Here is a 9,006-nt window from a genome sequence, read left to right on the forward strand (position 1 = left end):
TAATTTACTCAATCTTCCCCTACATGATCCCTTCCCCCTCTACTTAGTTTAAAGCCCTCTCTACTTCCCTAGTTATATGATTCACTAGAACACCGGTCCCAGCACAGTTCAGGTGAAGTCCGTCCAAAGGGTACAGCCCCCACTTTCCCCAGCACTGCTGCCAGTGCTCCATGAACCAGAACCTGCTTCTGCCACACCAGTCTTTGAGCTGCGCATTCACCTCTTTAATCTTATTTACCCTATGCCAATTTACATGTGCCTCAGGTAATGATTCAGAGATTATTACCTTTGAGGTTCTGCTTTTTAATTTAGTGCCTAGCTCCTCATACTCCATATGCAGAACCTGTTTCCTAGTCCTATCTATGCCCTAGGTACCTTTATGGATCATGACAACTGGATCCTTATCCTCCTACTGCAAGTTCCACTCCAGTCGTGAACAGATGTCCTGAACCTTGACACCGGGCAGGCAATATAATCTTCTGGATTCTCGATCTTGGCTGCTGAGAATTGTGTCTATCTCCTGACTATACAGTCCCCTACTACCATTAAATTCCTTTTAACTCCCACCACTTGAATAGCTTCCTGTACCATGGTGCATGGCCAGTCTGCTCATCCACACTACAGCCCTCGATCTTGTCCATACAAGCTGCAAGGACCTCAAACTTGTTGCTCAATTGCAAGGGCTGAGGCAACTCCACTCCCAGCTTCTCGATCCCCTTACCTGGCTGACTCACAGTCACACCTTCCTCTCCCTGAAGACTTACCAAATCAGTTGACCCTATCCTAAGGGGTGTGACTGCCTTCTGGAACCAAGTGTCCAGGTAGCTTTCCCCCTCCCTGATGCACCGCAGTATCTGTAGCTTGGCCTCCAGCTCACTGAATCTGAGCTGAAGCTCGTCGAGCTGCTGACACTTACTGCAGACATGCTTGCCATATGTCACACTGGAGTCCACCAGCTCCCACCTACTGCAGCTGCAACACATCACCTGCCCTGCCAGCATTATTATGTGTTAATTATGTATTTTTCTTAGTAATAAAGCACCTGAGTCTGAGAAGATTCTTATGGTTACTATTCCAATTAATGTTATAATAACCCCAATTAAAATTCCTTAGTTTAGAAAAGAGAAAATGTTCACCAACCAATGACTTACCTTCTATGCTGGAACCAAATTCCCATTTGAACCAAATTCCCACCTTTACACTCTGACTATGTCTTACTCCAGAGAAGTGTCCTCTCTGTACAGCCCTCACTCTGTGTGGTTTGAAATCTTGACGCTTTTATAGAGCCTCTAATGCAGGGTTGTGCAACATTCAGCCCGTGGGCCAGGATCCGGCCTGCCAAATGTTTCCAACCGGTTCATGGATGTAAACTGTTCCCGGGGACATTCCTCATCATCACCATGACTGGATATTAGAAATTTCCCGTTGTCTTCTTTTTACCAAGTGGCCTTTTTAAAACATCGTGCTGTCAGTTTTAAGCTGACAGCTACTGACGTTGGGAACAGCTATTTTCCTACAGATTCGCTTTTTCACCGGGTTCTCACATGTTTTCTTGAGTTTAAATGAGATGTAAATTTATCAACCTTATCACTCTAAACTGGTTAAAATTACTAAAATATGTGATGCATCCTCGCTCACATTCATACGAGAGGCATACACACACCAATAGATACAGAGGGGAAAAAGAATTGGGAGGTTGAAGTAAAGCCCATAATAAATGGAATTCAAATACTGAGTTTCAATGTCCTTGGTTGAAACTAAAGTCTTGAAGACCTCGCTGGGGCCACGTGCACAATTCGGGCTTAAATCTCTGGTTCCAGAAGACCGAAGAGAGGCTTTATCCATCTTCTTGGTTGTTGCCTATAAGCGTCTGTAGATTTGAAGTTTAGCCACAGCCGAGGCCTTCCTGGGACTTTGCTGGAGAGGGAAACAGAGAGAGAGGTGCTTTCTTCTTGGAGTTCAGTTCATTTACTTTCAAAGGCACAATTCACAACTCAGTGTTACACAAGCAGGTATGTCATATGACTACCTCTTTGTTTGAAAGCGGAAGTTTCTGGAAGGTTTTTTGAAATTCAAAATTCTTCAGACGTTCTTGGTACAGGGCATAGGGTGGTGGGGGGGGGTTTGGTTCTTTTAAAGTCAAAGGGTGTTGATGGCTTTTGATCACCACTATTGACAAAACCTACTCTAGGTAATTGAATCAGAGTGCACCCTGTTGTTCTTGCTGGACTTTGTAATTATCTCTGTCCCCCAGCCGTGTGTGGCCATCTTTAGCTGTTCTGTTCTGCTGCTTCCAAAGTTATTTGTAATGTCCAGTAAAAAGTCTCAAACAGAGTTCCATACGACAAAATTAATATTTTCCATTTGGCATGTGTGATTTCTGTCACACAAATAAAAACAAAGTGCTGGAAATACTCAGCAGGTCTGGCAGCATCTGTGGAGAGAGAAGCAGAGTTAACGTTTCAGGTCTGTGACCTTTCATCAGAACTGGCAAAGGTTAGAAATGTAATAGGTTATAAGCAAGTAAAACGGAGGTGGTGGGGGGGAAGAGAACAAAAGGGAAGGTGTGTGATAGGACAGAGGGCCAGAGAGATTAACTGACAAGGCGGTCATGGGGCAATGGCAAGGAGAGTGTGCTAATGGTGTGGTGAAAGACAAAGCATTAGTGCAGAGAGAGTGTTAACGACAGAATATGAACAGCCCTAGCCAAAAGCACAAACATGAAAAACCCAGTTAAAGGCAGGCATATAGTGAAAAAAATTAAGAATGAAATTTTAAAAAAGGGCCAGTCATGCTCTGAAATGAGTGAACTCAATGTTCAGTCCGGAAGACTGTAGAGTGCCTAATTGGCAAATGAGGTGCTGTTTCCCTCCTGGTGTTTGAAAAGGTGTCTACCAAAATTTGTTTTCACAGCCACATCTCCTTCCTCAGCGACTGTCTCTCGCTCTGACTTATTCCACATGGTTCCAACTGAAGTTCCACCCTTCATGTTTTGAATCCACCCAGGATTACAGGTATCTCCAAGATATACAACGTTCCTCGGACTGCTGCTCTCGCCGCTTCCTGAGATCCACACTCAGTGCCATGCACCGCCACATGTACACACTCGATCTCGCTCTCTAGAAACACTGCCTCACCTTATCTCAAAGCTGTTCTGCTCCGCAGTTTCATTTCATCCTTCATCTTATCCGATACATTAACAAAATGAGCAGGAGTAGGCCATTCGGCCCTTCGAGCCTGCTCTGCCATTCATTATGATCATGGCTTATCATCCAACTCCGTAACAAAGACCAAAGAACAGTATAGCACAGGAACAGGCCATTTGGCCCTCCAAGCCTGCGCCGATCTTGATGCCTGTCTAAACTAAAACCTTCTGCACTTCCGGGGACCGTATCTCTCTATTACCATCCTATTCATGTATTTGTCAAGATGCCTCTCAAAAGTCGCTATCGTACCTGCTTCCACCATCTCCCCTGGCAGCAAGTTCCAGGCACTCACCACCCTCTGTGTAAAGAACTTACCCCGCACAACCCCTCTAAACTTTGCCCCTCGCACCTTAAACCTATGTCCCCTAGTAACTGACTCTTCCACCCTGGGAAAAAGCTTCTGACTATCCACTCTGTCCATGCCACTCATAACTTTTTAAACCTCTATCATGTCGCCCCTCCACCTCCATCGTTCCAGTGAAAACAATCCGAGTTTATCCAGCCTCTCCTCAAAGCTAATGCCCTCCAGACCAGGCAACATCCTGGTAAACCTCTTCTGTATCCTGTCCAAAACCTCCACATCCTTCTGGTAGTGTGGCGACCAGAATTGCACGCAATATTCTAAGTGTAGCCTAACGAATGTTCTGTACAGCTGCAGCATGACTTGTCAATTTTTATACTCTATGCCCTGACCAATGAAGGCAAGCATGCCATATGCCTTCTTGACTACCTTATCCACCTGCGTTGCCACTTTCAGTGACCTGTGGACCATTACGCCCAGATCTCTCTGCCTGTCAATACTCCTAAGGGTTCTGCCATTTACTGTATACTTCCCACCTGTATTAGACCTTCCAAAATGCATTACCTCACATATGTCCGGATTAAACTCCATCTGCCATTTCTCCACCCATGTCTCCAACCGATCTATATCCTGCTGTATCCTCTGACAATCCTCATCACTATCCGCAACTCCACCAACCTTAGTGTCATCCGCAAACTTACTAATCAGACCAGCTACATTTTCTTCCAAATCATTTATAATACAAACAGCAAAGGTCCCAGCACTGATCCCTATGGAACACCAGCCGTCACAGCCCTCCATTCAGAAAAGCACCCTTCCACTGCTCCCCTCCGCTTCTATGACTGAGCCAGTTCTGTATCCATCTTGCCAGCTCACCTCTGATCCCGTGTGACTTCACCTTTTGTACCAGTCTGCCATGAGGGACCTTGTCAAAGGCTTTACTGAAGTCGATATAGACAACATCCACTGCCCTTCCTTCATCAATCATCTTCGTCACTTCCTCAAAAAACTCAATCTAATTAGTGAGACACGATCTCCCCTTCACAAAACCATGCTGCCTCTCACTAATAGGTTCATTTGTTTCCAAATGGGAGTAAATCCTGTCCCGAAGAATCCTCTCTAATAATTTCCCTACCACTGACGTAAGGCTCTCAGGACTATAATTTCCTGGATTATCCTTGCTACCCTTCTTAAACAAAGGAACAACACTGGCTATTCTCCAGTCCTCTGGGACCTCACCTGTAACCAATGAGGATACAAAGATTTCTGTCAAGGCCCCAGCAATTTCTTCCCTTGCCTCCCTCAGTATTCTGGGGTCGATCCCATCAGGCCCTGGGGACTTACCTACCTTAATACTTTGCAAGACATCCAACACCTCCTCCTTTTGGATAACGACATGACCCAGATATCTGATCCCACTTTTGTCTCATACCCTTTGATCCCTTTAGACCCAAGAGCTATATCTAACTGCTTCTTGAAAACATACAATGTTTTGGCCTCAACTGCTTGCTGTGATAGCGAATTCCACAGGCTCACCACTCTCTCGGTGAAGAAATTTCTCCTCATCTCAGTCCTGAAAGGTTTACCCCGTATCCTTCGACAATTACCCCTGGTTCTGGACTCCCCCACCATTGGGAACATCCTTCCTGCATCTACCCTGTCAAGTCCTGTTAGAATTTTATAGGTTTCTATGAGATTCCCCTTCACTCTTCTGAACTCCAGCCAATATAATCCTAACCGACTCAATCTCTCCTCATACGTCAGACCCGCCATCCCAGGAATCAGTTTGGTAAACCTTCGCTGCACTCCCTCTATAGCAAGAACATCCTTCCTCAGATAAGGAGACCAAAACTGCACACAATATTTCAGGTGTGGCCTCACCAATGCCCTGTATAATTGCAGCAAGACATCCCTGCTCCTGTACTCGAATCCTCTAGTTATGAAGGCCAACATACCATTTGCCTTTTTTACTGCCTGTTGCACCTGTATGCTTACCTTCAGCGACTGGTGTACGAGAACACCCAGGTCTCTCTGCATATTCCCTTCTCTCAGTTTATCGCCGTTCAGATAATCTGCCTTCCTGTTTTTGCTACCAAAGTGGATAACCGAAGAAGGGTCACTGACCCGAAACGTTAACTCTGCTTCTCTTTCCACAGATGCTACCAGACCTGCTGAGTGATTCCAGCATTTCTTGTTTTTGTTTCAGATTTCCAGCATCCGCAGTATTTTGCTTTTATTTTAGGGTTGATTCGGGTACACCCGCTCAGTGAAGACGAGGGTCTGATGGAAAACATGGAACGGGCTGTGGCTTTGACTGCAGTAAGGGTGCAACCCATGAAGCTTACTGCGGCCAGTGCAGGAAAAGTTAATAGGATTCCTGAAGGTTATCAGGGTTTTGTATCTGAAGGGAAAGTAACCCCATATCCCTCGAGTGGGGCAAGCAAGCCCATAGTGATTTATTGGGACACGGGCCACCACATCCCTTTTACCAGAGAGTGCAGTGAACACCAAAATGGTGGTGAATGGTATTGGAGGGCAGTGTATGTCTGTACCTGTACACCGGGTGCACCTGGAGTGCGACCTAGTTTCGGGACCGGTGACTGTAGGGATTGTCCCTAGTTTGCCTGTAGACGGGGTTGACCTGCTCCTAGGTAATGATCTGGCAGGGGTGAAGGTGGTAGCCCCCCCAGTAGTGAAAAAAGACTGTAGGAGGTCAGAGAGACAGGACAGTGGCAGGTGACAGTCTCCTGCAGAGTGCCTGAATGTGTAATGGGTCAGGCCATGATCAAACCAGCTCTCCCAGAGGAGACTGCATTGACACTGCAGGCAAATGACCATGAGGTCTGCCTGTCCAAGACTTTCTTTGAAAAGTTAGGAGATCCAGGTAATGAATTAAATGGACTTTCCCTAGGTGAGGCTCAATGAGCCGACCCAGTATTGCGAGGGTTAGCACAGGCTGCCTAATCTGAAAGTGAAGCTGAGGGAGTCCCTGATTTCTACTTTTTAAAGAACGAGGTACTGATGACGAAATGGAGTTCTCCTCACAGACCTGGGGGCCAGGAGCAGACAGTAGTTCACCAGTTAATGGTGCCACAGAGGTACCGGGGAGAAATATTAAGAAGGGCCCACGAGACTACAGTCGCTGTACATGCCGGTATACGAAAGACCAAAGCCTGCTTAAGACAGCAATTTGACTGGCCAAAACTCCACAAGGATGTGGTGGAGTACTGCAGGAATTGCCACATGTGCCAGGTTGAGGGGAAACCCCAACTTACAGTGAAACCTGCACCCCTAAGTCCTGTACCGGTGTTAGGAGGACCCTCCAGCAGAAGGCTGGTGAACTGTAAGGGACCCCCGCCGAGAACAAAAGGGGACAGGCAGGCATATGGCTGGCAAAAGTTTAGAAAGAGAAGGCGAAAAAGTGACCCAGAGGGCAGGTTAAAGGAAGTCCGGGAAGAATCCCGAATGAAAACCCCTACCACCCAGTCAACCAACCCAGAAAAATGTGAAAAGCTAGACCCCACATCCTCCTATGTAAATGCAGACAATAGAAGCACCCCACCAGAGTTTCTAACTGCATTTACAGGAACCTGCAGAGACAAAGAGAGCTGTCTAGGGGGCAGAGAAACAGTGAGGGTGATGCCTCACCTAGTCAAAGGGTCACTGGAAAATGCAGTTAAGTCTGCACAAATACCTGTAGGTAGGAGTGTCCCAGAGAACAAAGGGGAGAGTAACAGAGACTCCTCCCCTACAGTCAGAGGAAAGGGGAACGACCCATCTCCTGAAGTCAAAAGTCTTTGCTTGAATCAGGGAGTTCAGGATAGACCCGCCCCCTGCTAACTGTCCTGGAGGAAAAAAGGGGGAAATTAAAGCAGCCCTGGCCTCCCAGAGCAGACCATCTTAATGAGCTTCAAGACTGGTGAATGAATGGAAATGAATGAGAGAAATACTTAGCTTTGTTTCGGTATCTTATATTTCTCTCAAACTCTGTAATTAATGCGCCATTTTCTTCAAATTGCATTTTATTTCCCTAGGTGTGGAGGTGTCAGGCAAACCCCCCTACCTGCCAAGACTGAAACACACATGATTTTGGCACATGAACATTAAAACTTAAAATTGCAAGCCTTGACTGTAAATACATTGCCATGGTAACAGACAATGTTGAAACAATGGGGATCCAGCAATTGCTTCCTTAATCCACAGAAGTGGTCAGACCAGTTTTAGTCACATGGCTAACTGGCTGTTGCAGAGAAATTTGAACCTCCAACAAAGGATGTGAAGAGACTCTTCCATATAAGGAACTAGTCACATGACTAACCTGCGGGGCAACCTGGGAGTTTTTTGAATTTGAACTCCCATCAAAGGGATTTGAATTCGGAGACAAAACCGTGCGCTCATGGAGTAAATACCTCTCCTGGAACTGAAGCAAGAACATCTCCTCTCCTGCCTGTCTGCCTGCTTCATCTCTTCCCATGGAACTGAATCTTGTGAAAATACGTGAAACTAAAAGAGAGAAAGATTTCCTCCGTGAATAAGAAGACGACTGGGCCCCAATGCAGCGCAAGGCCATATCTTCAATCAAGGACTACAGCAACCTCGAGAAACAGTAACAAGATATTGTCTCAAACTGTTCTACTTATCTTTTCTTCTGCTCTTTTCTGGCCCTTTTTTGCATGTTTATATCGCGTGTGTATGCTTGCGCGAGCACGTCATATATCCGTAGGCGTGCACCTTATTAGATTTTGAGTTTAAGGTTTAATAAATTTCATCTTTCTGCTTTAAACCAAAGAAAACCTGTTTGTGTTCAGTTATTTGCCATATAATTGGAAACTGTGAACAAGGGTTCACACAAAGGGGGAGCTCAAAACAGTGTGTTTAAACTCAAACCCTGTTACAATAAGACCAGGTAAAAACAGCCAAAGTCATTGCTCATCTGGTCGTAACAGTATACTGTATTCGCTGCTTACAATGCAGTCTCCTCTACATTGGGGAGATCAACTGCAGACTGGGTGACTGCTTTTCGGAACACCTCTGCTCAGTCTGCAAGCAAGACCCCAAGCTTCTGGTTGCTGGCCATTTCAACATCCCAGACCCCGCTCTCATGCCCACATGTCTGTCCTTTGTCTGCTGCAGTGTTCTAGTGAACATCAACACAAGCGCGAGGAACAGCACCTCATTTGCCGATTAGGCACTCTATAGTCTTCCGGACTGAAGGTTGAGTTTTATTTTATTTTTGTTTCATCGTTTTTTTACCATGTGCTTGCCTTTAACTGGGTTTTTCATTTTTGTGCTTTTGGCTAGGGCTGTTCATTATTTAGAAGGTTCCTTAAATGAGGCCATATGTGTAGAACTTGAAAACAAAAAGGGGGCAATCACTTGGCTGGGAGTGTACTACAGGCCTCCAAACAGTCAGGGAGAGATAGAGGAGTAGATATATAGGCAAATCTCAAAGAGGTATAATAATAGTAGGGGATTTCAACTTCCCTAATAGTGCAAAAG

General features: G+C 45.7%; 1 long non-coding RNA gene across 1 annotated transcript in view; it reads left to right on the forward strand.

Moving 5' to 3' along the window:
• LOC137351931 (uncharacterized) overlaps nucleotides 1–8,165 on the forward strand; it is a 65,321-nt gene extending 57,156 nt beyond the window's left edge. Inside the window, exon 3 of the long non-coding RNA XR_010969598.1 lies at nucleotides 7,542–8,165. This is a non-coding gene — a long non-coding RNA (uncharacterized lncRNA). The remainder of the gene's footprint in view (nucleotides 1–7,541) is intronic.
• The last annotated feature ends 841 nt before the right edge of the window (nucleotides 8,166–9,006 follow it).

This window comes from Heterodontus francisci, chromosome 37 (genome assembly GCF_036365525.1).
Source record: "Heterodontus francisci isolate sHetFra1 chromosome 37, sHetFra1.hap1, whole genome shotgun sequence".
In the NCBI taxonomy this organism is placed as follows: Eukaryota; Metazoa; Chordata; class Chondrichthyes; order Heterodontiformes; family Heterodontidae; genus Heterodontus; species Heterodontus francisci.